The sequence below is a fragment of the Zootoca vivipara genome, chromosome 12 (genome assembly GCF_963506605.1).
Source record: "Zootoca vivipara chromosome 12, rZooViv1.1, whole genome shotgun sequence".
Lineage (NCBI taxonomy): Eukaryota > Metazoa > Chordata > Lepidosauria > Squamata > Lacertidae > Zootoca > Zootoca vivipara.
Genome location: NC_083287.1, coordinates 3,612,655 through 3,626,105, shown reverse-complemented (window position 1 = coordinate 3,626,105; position 13,451 = coordinate 3,612,655). Strand labels below are relative to the sequence as shown.

The 13,451-nt window shown below is 43.8% G+C and overlaps 1 protein-coding gene across 2 annotated transcripts in view; it reads right to left on the bottom strand.

Moving 5' to 3' along the window:
• LOC118077687 (fidgetin-like protein 1) overlaps nt 1–13,346 on the bottom strand; it is a 49,819-nt gene extending 36,473 nt beyond the window's left edge. For both annotated transcript variants that reach the window (XM_035101396.2, XM_060280552.1), the window contains exon 1: nt 13,237–13,346. The gene's annotated coding sequence lies outside the window, so the exon portion shown is untranslated. The remainder of the gene's footprint in view (nt 1–13,236) is intronic.
• Nucleotides 13,347–13,451: the final 105 nt, after the last annotated feature.

Below are 13,451 nucleotides of genomic sequence, written 5' to 3'. Positions count from 1 at the left end.
ATAAGAACTCCTAATCCCTTTGACAATAGACAACTGCAATGTGGCACCACGATAAAGAAGGAAAACATGCTTTTCAACTATTATCTGATAAAGTCAGGAAGACTAAACAGTCAAAAGTATCTTCCATTTTTTAAATTTGTTCATCACCACAATCTGCAACTGAAGAAAGAACCCAAACATTTCAGCTCAACATGCTAGCTTTTAAAGACCAAGTGAACACTGATAACCATAACACAAAACACAGTATGTATAAGGTCATACCTCGGGTTACGCACGCTTCAGGTTGCGTACTTTTCAGGTTACAAACTCCGCAAACCCGGAAGCGTCTACTTCCGGGTTTGCCACGCGCACATGCGCAGATGCGTTCTGCGCAGTTTGCGCATGCGCAGAAGCGTGCTTTCGCGCTTCTTCGGGTTGCGTACATTTCAGGTTATGTACCTGTTGTATAACATACCGCACCCCGGAATGAATCAGGTACGTAACCCGAGGTACCACTGTAATATAACCAGAGACTGACTGTTGCTGTTGGGAGCTACAAAAGTTTCAGAATAATAGTGCCACCTGCTGGACAAATGTGAGGTCTTTCTTCCTTTCTGCAGGGGATGGATAGATTGGAAGTTCCTTACAAACCCCACTGTAAGGGTGACTCCCTACAGGGAGCCAGCCCCCATCATCCTAACGTCCACGTCGCCAAGCACAGGGGGTCTGAAGCAGCCAGGGGGGAAGGGAGAGACGTGGAAGGAGAGAGCAGCCAGTGTGTGGAACAATGGGAAAGCCCAGGGGAGGAGAGATGCAGGGAAGGGCTCAAGGATGCTGGATAGCCCTTCCACTGCCTTGACAGGGAAGAGACCGAGAGGGCATCGCTCCTTCCAGCGCAAGAGTTAAGGAGAGCACCGCGACGCAGGTCAAGGGGAAGGCGTTTTGGGGTGCCCCAACTACTTTGCTGGCGTAGGAACAGACGTACGCCATTACCAGATTCTGGTTCGGCCTGAGAGGTCATGTTTTAAACTATCTCTGCACTGTAAATACCATGCACAATAAAAGTCTTTAAAGACAAACTGGACTCAAGCAGAGTTACTTTAGAGTAGCCACGACGACCCTCTGACACCCACATTTTGATTTAGGGTCTGTTTCTTCACACGTGCTTCCCAATCTCACTCCAAGGACCTGAGGGTTAGACTGGAACAACTATTGACCAGTCACAAACACCCCGTTTGGGGGAAAAGATATGGACAGCTTGTTTAGGCTACATAAATAAATAAATAAATAAATAAGCAAGCAAGCAAGCAAGCAAGCAAGCAAGCATGTATGGACTGGCTTTAAGATTTCCTATTTACTGAGTACTTCAGATGAAGCAAACAGACCGCTGTACTGACACCACAGGTAAGTTGTGCAAGTGTTCTTTGTCTAAGGTTGAGAGAATACCAGCAAAAATACTTTGAATCTAGATATGAGCCCCTTCCTCATTTTATGATTTCCAACAACTCTGTATCATGAACATTGGCCATTTTCTAAAACTGAATAATACTGATATACAGTGGTACCTCGACTTACGAATGTCTCGACATCCGAAAGAAAACCGTGGCGGTTTTAGATAGGGATTTTTCGACTTACGATTTTTTAGATGGGGTTGCTTCGACTTACGAATTTTTCCATTTTCAATGCATTCCGATGGGAAATCGCGTTTCCAATGGCGTTTTTCGACTTACGAATTTTTCGACTTACGAAGGTGCCTTCGGCGGATTAAATTCGTAAGTCAAGGCACCACTGTAAAGCACTTTGTTGTATAGACTGCACTGCAGGGATGAAGCCAAGCATAGACTAGGGTAAGTTTCCAACTCCCTTCCCCAACTCCAATAAGCAGAGGCTTACAATTTGTTTCAGAGGAAACAATCGTGTTAAATTAATATTACAATATGACAAACTCAAGCTGTAGTATATTTTTTTTTTTGCATGCTGCATTCACAAACTAATTCCCCAGCCCAATTCATTATGTCTCATGATGACCTACATCGCCTCCCACCCAAAAAACCCACTGAGGTTGCATGCATGGATTTCTTGGAGAACTAACAAGGCTGAACAGATGCACTATTACAATAACATCACATTTTCAAACCTAGAAACGGAAACCTACATAACATTTTAATAAACTATGGCGAACTGACAAACCACTACTGGATTCTGCACATCCAGTCCAGGAGCAGCCTGCATTTTATTGTCCATTTTATTTACAAACATGTTTGCATCACACATCTCAGCAGGTTAACACAGGCTTTTGTTTTATTCCTTAGAATAAAAACAATAGTCTCTCTCACCCACATTCAAGCACAGGTTGTCTACCCACATTCTGATTGTCTTAGTCTTGATGGTGTGTGAGACAGAGAAAGAGGGAAGAGAAAACTCCCTCCACCAGGTACCCACCTTCAGTCTTCCCCCCCCAAAAAAAAATCAAGTCTAGGAGCAGATAAGGACACCTGGGACAGGAAGCCAGGGCTGCCACCACCATATAGTTCTCCCAAGCTGGTTTGATGGCAGTTAAGTCATCCGTGTTTGTGCTATTTGCATGTGGTACACAACAGGTTACTATGTGGAGAGGGTGGATACATGTTAGGCTGGTTGGATGGTTAGACTGGACCCCAGGCGCTTCCTATGTGGCCCCCAGTGTAGCCTCTGATCCCATCTCACCACCACTCTGCACTTGAGCACATTCTGCAGTCCCAGGCAATTAGCCACCGATCACCCTACTCCCCAGTACGTCTGAGGACCAAGACTAATTTTGCCAGTTTGTCGCTCATGTGCTTCAGCTACAAGGGGATTGAGCAGCTCAGGTGCAGAAAAAGAGGACTTTGCCAAAGCATTTGTTGCTGTTCACACTCGAAGGGAAGCAGGGAGCAAGGTGAAAAAGCCTTTTGACTGCGGCTTTGCTCATCTCTCCTTTCAACCATTTACCCATTTAAAACTCTGATCACTGTTAAAATTATTTATATGATCCCACACAGCACTTTGCTTGCATACGGTAGCACTTTAAACCAGTGTTTCTCAACCAGTGTGCCTCCAGATGTTTTGGGACTACAACTCCCATCATTCCTGACCACTGGTCTTACTAGCTAGGGATGATGGGAGTTGTAGTCCCAAAACATCTGGAGGCACACTGGTTGAGAAACACTGCTTTAAACAATGACTTCAAAGGCACATCCCAGGAAGCTTGTCCACCAGGGTACTGTACTATGGTTCAGGGTGTCCCTGCACCAATATAATTCCAAGAAATGAAAGGATGAATACTGTAACTACTGGATTGCAAAATGATTAACTAACATGCATTATGGGATTCAATAATTGGGACTAAACCAAAAAAATGTAAACCCACAACGTTTAAAGATGTTACAGCCAGAATTCCAAGGCCCCAATAAGAAGAATTAAAAGTTAAAGCCGTAGTCACATTAGTATCAGTATTATCAGCTCTCTCCCCATCAATCATTTAAAAGCCAAGCCAGCAACACACCATCTAGGCTATCAGGTGAGGAAAGCTATTCAGTGACCCTACACCCCCCTCCATCTTTCTCCTGCATAACAACAGATTGTATTCATAAGTCCCTTTGGTCCACAGGCAGATGTTCAGTGCAGTTCAATCAGTATGCTTGCATTAGTATTCCCACTAGCATGTTTGCCCTTTCGTGTCTGTGCATTAAAGCACTATTTAAAAGCTGCCCATGTCCTAATCTGCCCATGGTCCTTTTAATGAATATTCAAGGGTAGTCTACAGCCTCTGGCAAAGTGGAACTGTCATACATAAATCCAGCAGCTTTCTCTCACACCCACCCAAAGAAAACCTAAATAAAAAGGGGGGTGCCTACAAAGCATGGCATTTCCACAACAAAGACAGGAGGGAGGACAAGGAATTGTCTCCAGGGAATACACTACAATTGGATCTGCAAAAACTCACAAGAAATCCAGCTGCACTATTCAAGCAGGCAGACCCATAGCAACCGCAGCTAGCTGCTCGGGCACCCAGGGCAGCTCAAGTGCCCTGAGCCCGGGGGCAAGGGGCAAGTGTACTGGGTCTCCCTGCCACCTTCCTGTCAGCTGTAGGGCAGCTGAGCCTGGGGGAGTCAACGGGCGGGTGCACACCCCACACTGCTTCGGGCAGCGCAGAGCCTGCTGGCAGTCCGTCCAACTCCTCCCCCAGGCTCGGCCGCCCTACTGCTGAGGGGGAGGCAGTGGGCAGACGCAAGCCCCACACTGTCATTTCAGGCAGTGTGGAGCCTGCAGGCGCCTGAACCACTGCATCACTCCCAGGAGAAACGTGTGGCTCAGACGCACTGCTGGCCCAGTGGTAAGTGCCGCCCCCTGTGGTGTGGCACCCAGTGCCCCCCCCATCACGTCACTGCATCACAACCATAATACTATATGCCCTCTGATCCCTCACATCTGTTCTATAGAGCCACAGGACAAAAGTGCATTGACATACAGCTTGCTTTAATTGAAAAATTAGTACTAGATTAGATTCCAGAGCACAGGATGGTCTGAGTGCCTGCTTCCTTCTGCACTCCTCTGGCAGGCTGTAAGCAATCACTGATATAATAATCGAAGAAATGCCAAAAAAAAAAAAGGATGCTGGCTTAGGATATTTTGGCTATTGCACTACTTTTAACCAGCTTTCATAATTACTGGAGAATGAAAATTTAAAAAAATACTTGGCAATTCAAACTGCATAAACAATAAACTAAAACGCTGTTGGGCTGGGATGTAGTACTGGGTCACGGCCAGTGTTAGAAACTCAGATACAGAAGCTAATCGCCAGATGGCACATTAAACCTAGGTTAGTCACCACATCGGAATGCCTAGGCACCATTTTTTGCAATGGGATTGATTGATTGATTGTTTCTATACTACTTTTTATATAAAAAAATATCAAAGCATTTTACAACACATGAAAACATCAAATAAAACAAAGTCAAGCTTCAAGGAAAATATTTCGGATTCTTCGTTAAGTGACATTTTGCTTTCCCCATATTTATTTACCTACTTAATTTATATAGCTGCGCTATAACAGAAGAACTCTAGAGCTAGTGTTGTATAGTGGTTTGAGTGTTGTGCTAGGACCCAGGTGATCAGGGTTCAAATCCCCACTCAGTTGTAAAGCTCACTCGGTGACTTTGAGCAAGTCACAGTGTCTTAACCTACCTCACAGGGTCATTGTAGGGATTAAATGAGAAGGGGGGGTGAACCCTGTACTCCTTGGAGAAAAAGGTGGGATATAAATGCAATAAATAAGCTCTTTTGCTTTCCTGCTTAAGATAGCTGGAGCGGCCAGCCAGAGGGAGATTTCCCGTCGCCAACCTGACATCCAGAGATCTCCATGTGGCTGCAAAACACACCTGGGGAATTTCTAACACTTCCTGATCTAAAATGGTTCAAAACCGCAGCCATGCCACCATACAAAAAATATATCTCCACCTTTCACCAATGCCAGTTGCAGAAACCTGAAGGCATTTTGAGCTTGGGAATAAGAGTGGTCAACCTCCTTAGAAATGAAACTCTTTTGAAATGTCCTTTAAGTGCTTTCAAAGTCTCCCAATGGAACGTGGCATTTTCATCAGCTAGCAGTGCACGTTTTCCATTTGTAGCTCAAAACAATATTGGTTCTGTTTCTTCTTGCAATGGCACATCTGTACATTGGTAGTAGGAAGTTGCCTCATGTTTATGATTATTCCACGTGGCCCTTTCATCATAGGAGGCTACTGTTCCAAATACAACCATTAAATTACCACTTTGAGAGTCCCAAGGGCTATAACTCATTTACTAGGTGAACTGCTTTCTCTCGCTCCCTGGTCATCCTTAGACCAGAAGGATCCCCTTCTGACAGATGAATGACCTACTAGAACTGCTTTTTTAATGTATGTGATTTTATACTACTGTATTTTATTTTGTTCTGAGCTTTTAAATTTTGTAATTGGTGTTTTTATCTTGTTACTAGTCATTGACTGTAATAAAACAACTATACTCTACTCTCGCTCCCTCTCTTTTAAAGCTACAAATCAAAACAAAGTCCTTTTCAATGCTTCACCCACTTTACGGACTATAAGCCCCACAGGTTGTTGCTACAATATTTTTCAGAAATAAAGCTCCCCTTGTCAACTACGGCAACCTACTCCTGCTGGTTAATCACAAACCCAAATTGGAACAATTATAGAATTATACACACATAGATTCTTTTAACTCTTCATCTCTCTTTCTCTACACTATTATCTTTGGGATGAAAAATGAAACCATTTGCACCAGTTTTTAGTACTAGGAACTACTTATTTAGAAAACATGCCCTCCTAAAAGGGTTGCAATCCAGAAAAAGTGGATGCTTAAATCCCACTGGTTCCTTAAGGGTGTTTTACAGGACTAACAGCTAATCAGTAGATGCTCTGGATGCTTCATTGCTAGGGTACAACTTTTATTGCGAGGATAAAATTAGAAGTTGTGAAAGAAACCTACAAAGTAATGCTGAAAATCTGTTTAATTGCTCAATAAACAAATAATGTAAAAAAAGTTGATTTATCTGTTGACAGTGCTAGTATACAACTTTCTGCAAATTATTAATAGTAGTTATTAAATCTGTATACCACCCTTCATCCAAAGATCACAGGGTGGTTCACAACATAAAGACAAAATGAGAACACAAAATATATAATAAAACAGAAACAAACCAATAATCCCCCTCCCAGAAATACATTTAAAAGGCCATAGAATGTTCTACCGATAACCTGGTTATAGAAAAACATTTTTGCCTGGTGCCTAAAGATACGTAATGAAAGCACCAGAGGAAGAGGAATCTGGAAGAGGAATCCTCAAACAGCGAGGCACCACAGAAAAGGTGCGTTCTCATGTTGCCAACCTCCAGGTCTCTTGTGAAAGTGGTACACAAAGAAGGGCAACAGATGGTGATCACAGGGTCATGGGCACAGCTGGGGGGGGCAGCTGGCCCCCTAAATCAAGTAAATGAATAAAAATACTTAACTAAAGTAGAAACAATAAGAATATTTGAAATGGAAATGCTCGCTGAGGTCACTTGGATGATGCTGTTGGGCATTCTAGTGATGCAACTGGCAACCCGACTGAGCGATAGGCGTGGCTTTTGGCTCTACACCCCCTTATCATGTTGGAGAAGACCAGGCTTCCTCAACATCGGCCCTCCAGATGTTTTGAGACTACAATTCCAATCATCCCTGATCAGGGGAGTTGTAGGCCAAAAACATCTGGAGAGCCGAGGCTGAGGAAGCCTGGAGAAAACCATTCAAGACTTCAAGATGAAAGACAAGCAGTTCTCGAGTTTTTATAAGTTCCAAGACTCTGAAGCTGAACTATGGTATACCATAAAAAAATTCCTTCAGTAGCACCTTAAAGACCAACTAAGTTTTTATTTTGGTATGAGCTTTCGTGTGCATGCACACTTCTTCACTTCTTCGGTTTACAAACAGTCCCATTTACGAACGCCGCAGACCCGGAAGTGTTTACATCTGGGTTCCACGGCGTCGGATGCACAGACGCGATCTGCGCAGCTCGCGCATGCGCAGAAGCGTGCCTTCGGGAAGCGAACGCCTCCGTTTACGAACAACTCCGTGGAACGGATCACATTCGTAAACCGAGGTTCCACTGTAATGTTATTGTTTTAGTTAAATAAATTGTTTAAATTATTAAGAAAATGATTATTTTTCTCCTTCCAATAAAGTACAGCAGAAAAGTTGTCCAAATATAAACAGTTAACTTATTAAACTTCACAATAATTTCATAATTATGTATTTCTAATAGTATAACCAAATCAGTCATTTTTGATATAACTGTAAAAACTACTCTGATAATTTATTATTCCAAAAATGAAACCTTCATCTGGTTGTAAATATTAAGATTATACCTGCTAGAATGAGTATTTCTGTTAAAAAATTATTTAAATCAAGTCTTATTGACTAGTGATTTAAATCAAATCCACCCTGGTTACAGTCCACAGAACATAATAGAAATCCCTTATGTCAGCGACCAGCTTCCAAGGCCTTTCTTTCCTTTGTACCTAGCAAGCCTGATCTCAAGCTCGCCACTTCTCCAAGGTGGACCTACAGTTTCAGCTCATCATCCTTCACTTGTGTGTAAAAGTGAGTGAACAAGCAAACTAAGCTGGACACTGCTGAAATCAACACACCTTGCATCTACAGGAATTTGGTCCGAGATATGCCTAATGTGGCACAGTGGTAGGCTTTTCCCTGCCCTCCCCCACCTCACTGCCATAGGCCTATTACAGATGAAGGGAAACATGTTTTCCATAACCACAGAGGAAATGTAAACATTCTGTTTGGTTGCAATGAAGTACTGTATGGGAAAAGGGAGTACTGTACAAGAGAGGAAAATTCAGGTCTGTTGTAGTCTATTCCATTACTTCCCTACTGCTACAAAATTTCCAGATCCCTTCTCCCCCCCAAAAAAAATCTAATACTGTACACATACATATCTACTATATATTTTATAGTTTTGTCTGTCTATTATTTTTGCTCTCTATGCATATTTATGCATGGCTTTCAAATATTAATTGCTGTAACAGAAACACCTTGCATAAAAGAATTGAATAATGCACAACATTGCCTTCACTAACCAAGGATTGATGGCCTCTGTAGTGACTGGAATTTGGCATTGTTCTCCATTCTGCTTCTCCATTCTGACTTGGTGACCACTGGAGGTGTTGCAGTTGAGCATCCTCATACAACATAACTAAAAGGTGAAGACAGACCTGATGGTGTTTCCCTTTGCCGTTAAAACCAGGGAACACCAACGGCTGCTCTACATTTGCCAGGCAACATTGGCTTTGTGTCAATTTATTTTCTGGAAATGATTCCTGGCATTTTAGAAATACTGAGACATCTCATTTAAGGAGCAGAGTTCTATGGGGGAGGCAAGAGAATCACAGTCACAAATAGCAACTTCACATGTTATTGTGATTCTGCATGTGTGAAACTGTGAGCATCACCGCAATTCCACACATTATATGCAAGTATACTGAAGTGATAGCCAGCCAGTCAAAGCCATCCCCAGGGGGTGGCCTGCATGCTGACAAGGAGTCACAGGTAAGAGTGCAGGGTGGGGACCAAAGATGAACAAACTACCCCAGAAGGAGCACATTGTGTCCCCCAGCAGAGGTACTACCGCTCCCCTAACACCCCATGGTAATTAAAAGGAATCATTATACCATATTTACCCGAGTCTAATGCGCCATCTAATCTAAAGCACACCTCAGTTTTCAGAACCTTGAAACAAAAAAAAGTATTTGTTGATGAATGAAATGTGCCATCGAATCTAACGCGCTCCTTCATTTTTGCAACGTAATTTGGCGAAAAAGGGTGAGCATTAGATTTGAGTAAATACAGAAATATGTACACAAAGAGGTATTCAAATATAAACCACCATAAATTGTATGCAAAATCTTGGTACATAAGACTCAATTCCCAGCCCCACCACACATACACACAAATGACTGTGACTAACCCAAAAATTCAATATTGCAATTTTGGGTGGAAGCTGAACTCTTTGTTGGGAAGGAATCAACAACAAGGCAACCCCACCAGCAATCCCTTGTTCAGTGGGTTCTCACTGTATGGAGTAAATTGGAGATAAATGAGGAAAAACCAGGGCCTAATATATGTGTTGTGCCTCTACCTACAAACCTCATAAAATCCATGAAAACAGGGGTGAGGCTCTTTTCTGTTGAGGGCCACATGCCCCCAGGGGTAGTCTGTTAGGGGCCACATGCTGTGCTGTGAGACAGAGAAAAGCATACTGGATTGACTAATCTGAAATAAATTCCACCTTACTTTATGTTTCACCATGGTCACCTCCGATCAGAATACTCAAACCTATGCAGGACTACTCAGAAGCCCAACTGTGGCTCCTAGAAGCTGCCAGTATGCAACACCAGTCACACTCATGAATGGCCTTGACTAGCTGGCTAAACCAAGTGAGGGTTCCTGATGGGTCTCAAACCCTCAGTGAGTTACGGATGGAAGCATGCAAAGACCGGCTCCAGCAGATTGAGTGGGTAAGACCAATAGTGGATTCAATGGTCAAGAAGGCGGTTTTTATGTGTGCTGTAGAAGGAAGTGAGGGACAGATGGGGCTTGTCCACCTGGGAAGGTAGCCAACTGGGGAGAAGCAAAACTCTGATCCTAAACCTCTGCTGCCTTGCAGGAGATCTCTGGGAGAAGAAAAGGCTAAGGAATAAACCTTACGTCATTCAGTCCAACCTCCTGCAATTCTGGAATAAAACATGTACAGTTGCAATAGAAATTATTCAACCCCCACTACAAATCCGGTTATTATCCAAATTTACAGACTTTCAGCTGTTTGCAATGAGCAAATCAAACAAAAGCAAGTGAAATAGCTCAACACAACAGGTGCTTCAAGTGGTTCCCCCAAATTCAGCTGAAAATGCAACTTATCCCTCACAACAGCACAAATACAACAAGTGTTGTCTAAAGCACACCTGATGCAAGTAATCAAGGGCTTCATTAGATGCACCAGGTGTGCTTGAGCTGGAACCCATGAAATACCTGGACTGACTGGGGGCTTGCTGAGTGTCAAATTTGGCTGGATGTTAGAAATAAGGCTAAGTCAAGAGAATGGTCCAAGAAGGTAAGAGAAGAGATCATCGCCCTCCACAAACAAGGAGCAGGATACAAGAAGATAGTGAAGGCACTGAATGTTCCTAAAGACACCTTGGAAGTTCAAAGTTCCAACTTGAACGTCACAAGTTCGAAGTTAATGGAACAGTGGTTACACTACCTGGACGGGGCAGAAAAAGAAAGCTATCTGTGGCAGCAACCTGATTTCTGTTAAGGCAGGCTGGGGATAACCCTCAAGTGGCCCCAAAAGAGCTGCAGCAAGACTTGGTGGCAGCAAGCACTGAGGTTTCAGTGAGCACATAAGGTGCATACACAACACAGAAGGTTTCTATGCCAGAACTCCAAAACACACACGACTACTGACCCATGGGACATTTGGGGAGTAAATGTGGACTAATGGAGAGCTTTGGATTCACTGGATCCAAAGCCCAGCAGATCACCTGAGAGCCCTGATCTTCTGCCTCCTCAAGTGTGCCAGTCTGAAACTAGTACAACAGGCAAATCAACAACCATTCTCTCACCTTTTGTCCTGGCCAGCAAAAGTACTGGTATAACTTTGGGTGCAGCAATGGATCTGCCCCACTGCTGGAGGTGGGGTTTGGGGCTTTCTGTGTCCATCACTTCCTGTACTGTGCAAACCCTATGCATGTCTCTTTGGATGGAAGTCTCAATGAGGCCATTGGTTATAGTTTTGGAGCCTTCACAAGCTTATAAACAAATGTCACTAATTTTCCTAACTGAAAACTGTGACTGAGATGCCTGAACATTTGTTCAATGTTGCATCATACTGTTGTCATTTTAAAGATCATTATTTGAAGGAGACCAGGGGTTGAAGTGGATATTTTTGAAGCACATACTTTCATTTTTATAACCAAATAAATATTGTGAGATGCTCAGACTCAGAGTATTACTTTTACAGACTTCACCAGAAATGATCCTGCTCTTTATTATGCTCTCCACCAAAAAAAAAAGCGGGGAGGGAGGAATAAAAAAAAATCCAGGAAGCCTAATTGCCAGAGGTGGAACTAGCGGGGGGGGGCAGGTCAAACGTCCGGGGGGGCACCCATGGCGAGGGTCCCAGGGGATAACACCCGGGGTGAGCCATACCTACCGCCTGCCCCCCTGAATTGCTACCCTGAATTATCCATTAAACTCATGCCTCACAACTTGGACTGCAGTGTGCTCCTTTACAGGATTTACTCAAATTTAATCCTAGCCTGCTTCTTGGGAGAAAAGCAATGACAAACCTAGACAGCATCTTAAAAAGCAGAGACATCACCTTGCCGACAAAGGTCCGTATAGTTAAAGCTATGGTTTTCCCAGTAGTGATGTATGGAAGTGAGAGCTGGACCATAAAGAAGGCTGATCGCCGAAGAATTGATGCTTTTGAATTATGGTGCTGGAGGAGACTCTTGAGAGTCCCATGGACTGCAAGAAGATCAAACCTATCAATTCTTAAGGAAATCAGCCCTGAGTGCTCCCTGGAAGGACAGATCGTGAAGCTGAGGCTCCAATACTTTGGCCACCTCATGAGAAGAGAAGAATCCTTGGAAAAGACCCTGATGTTGGGAAAGATTGAGGGCACTAGGAGAAGGGGACGACAGAGGACAAGATGGTTGGACAGTGTCCTCGAAGCTACGAACATGAGTTTGACCAAACTACGGGAGGCAGTGCAAGACAGGAGTGCCTGGCGTGCTATGGTCCATGGGGTCACGAAGAGTCGGACACGACTAAACGACTAAACAACAACAACAATCCTACCAATCCTATAGGGTTTACTCCCTAGTAAACATGTTTAGTTTTGCAATTTCTGCTTACCTGGGAGCAAGTCCCATCCTGTTACTTCTGAGTAAACCTGTATAGGATTCTGCCCTGACTAAAAATGCCCTTCAATACATAGAAGGGCATGACAAATATATACAGAAGGGCATTTTTTTTTAGTTTAGGCAGAATCCTATACAGATAACTCTGTGCATGCTCTCTCTCTCTTTGTGTGTGTGTGTGTGTGTGTGTGTGTGTGTGTGTGTGTGTATCTAGATTCAAGTAGGTAGCTGTGTTGGTCTGACACAGTTGAAATATATATAGAAATAAAAATAAATTATCCAGTAGCACCTTAGAGACCAACTAAGTTTGTTCTTAGTACATGCACACTTTTTCAGATACACATACATACACATACGCACACATACATTGAATGCCATTTTTATTTTATGAAGAATTCTATGCAGGTTTACTCAGAAGCAAGTGAAGATGGGGCTTGCTCCCAGATTAGCAGAAACTGACTTCCAGCCTCAGACCACAATACTATGTAAGCCCACTTAGCAGGGAAGATGATCCATGGATGGATGTCTAGGAGTCGTGTGTGAGAGATTAAAAGCATTTAGTTCGTTCCAAGTGATGGCACAGCAAAGCTCGCACAGCAGAACGGAAGCATCATATCCGAGTTTACAAATATACTGTGAACCGCCGCGTGACACGAAGGGCAGTATAGTACTGTAATTAAATATACAGTACTAAATAATATACGTCCGATTTTTCGCCTTTTTTTAACAGTCTCTTCTAAAAACAGAAGGAAGGCACAAACCTGGGGGTGGTGAGGGCCGGGCCGAGCCGAGAGAGGCGTCCTGGGGCCGAAGCCGCGCGCGAAGCGGGCCAGTCACGCTTCCCTCCGGGGCGCCGCCATCTTGCAGCTCCTCCCCCGCCAAGGAGAAGAGGAGGGGCGGGCAGGCGGGCGGAGGCGGCTTCTTTGGCCACCGGGCAGGGGCGGGGCGAGGGGCGAGGGCTGGCGAAGCCGGGGCG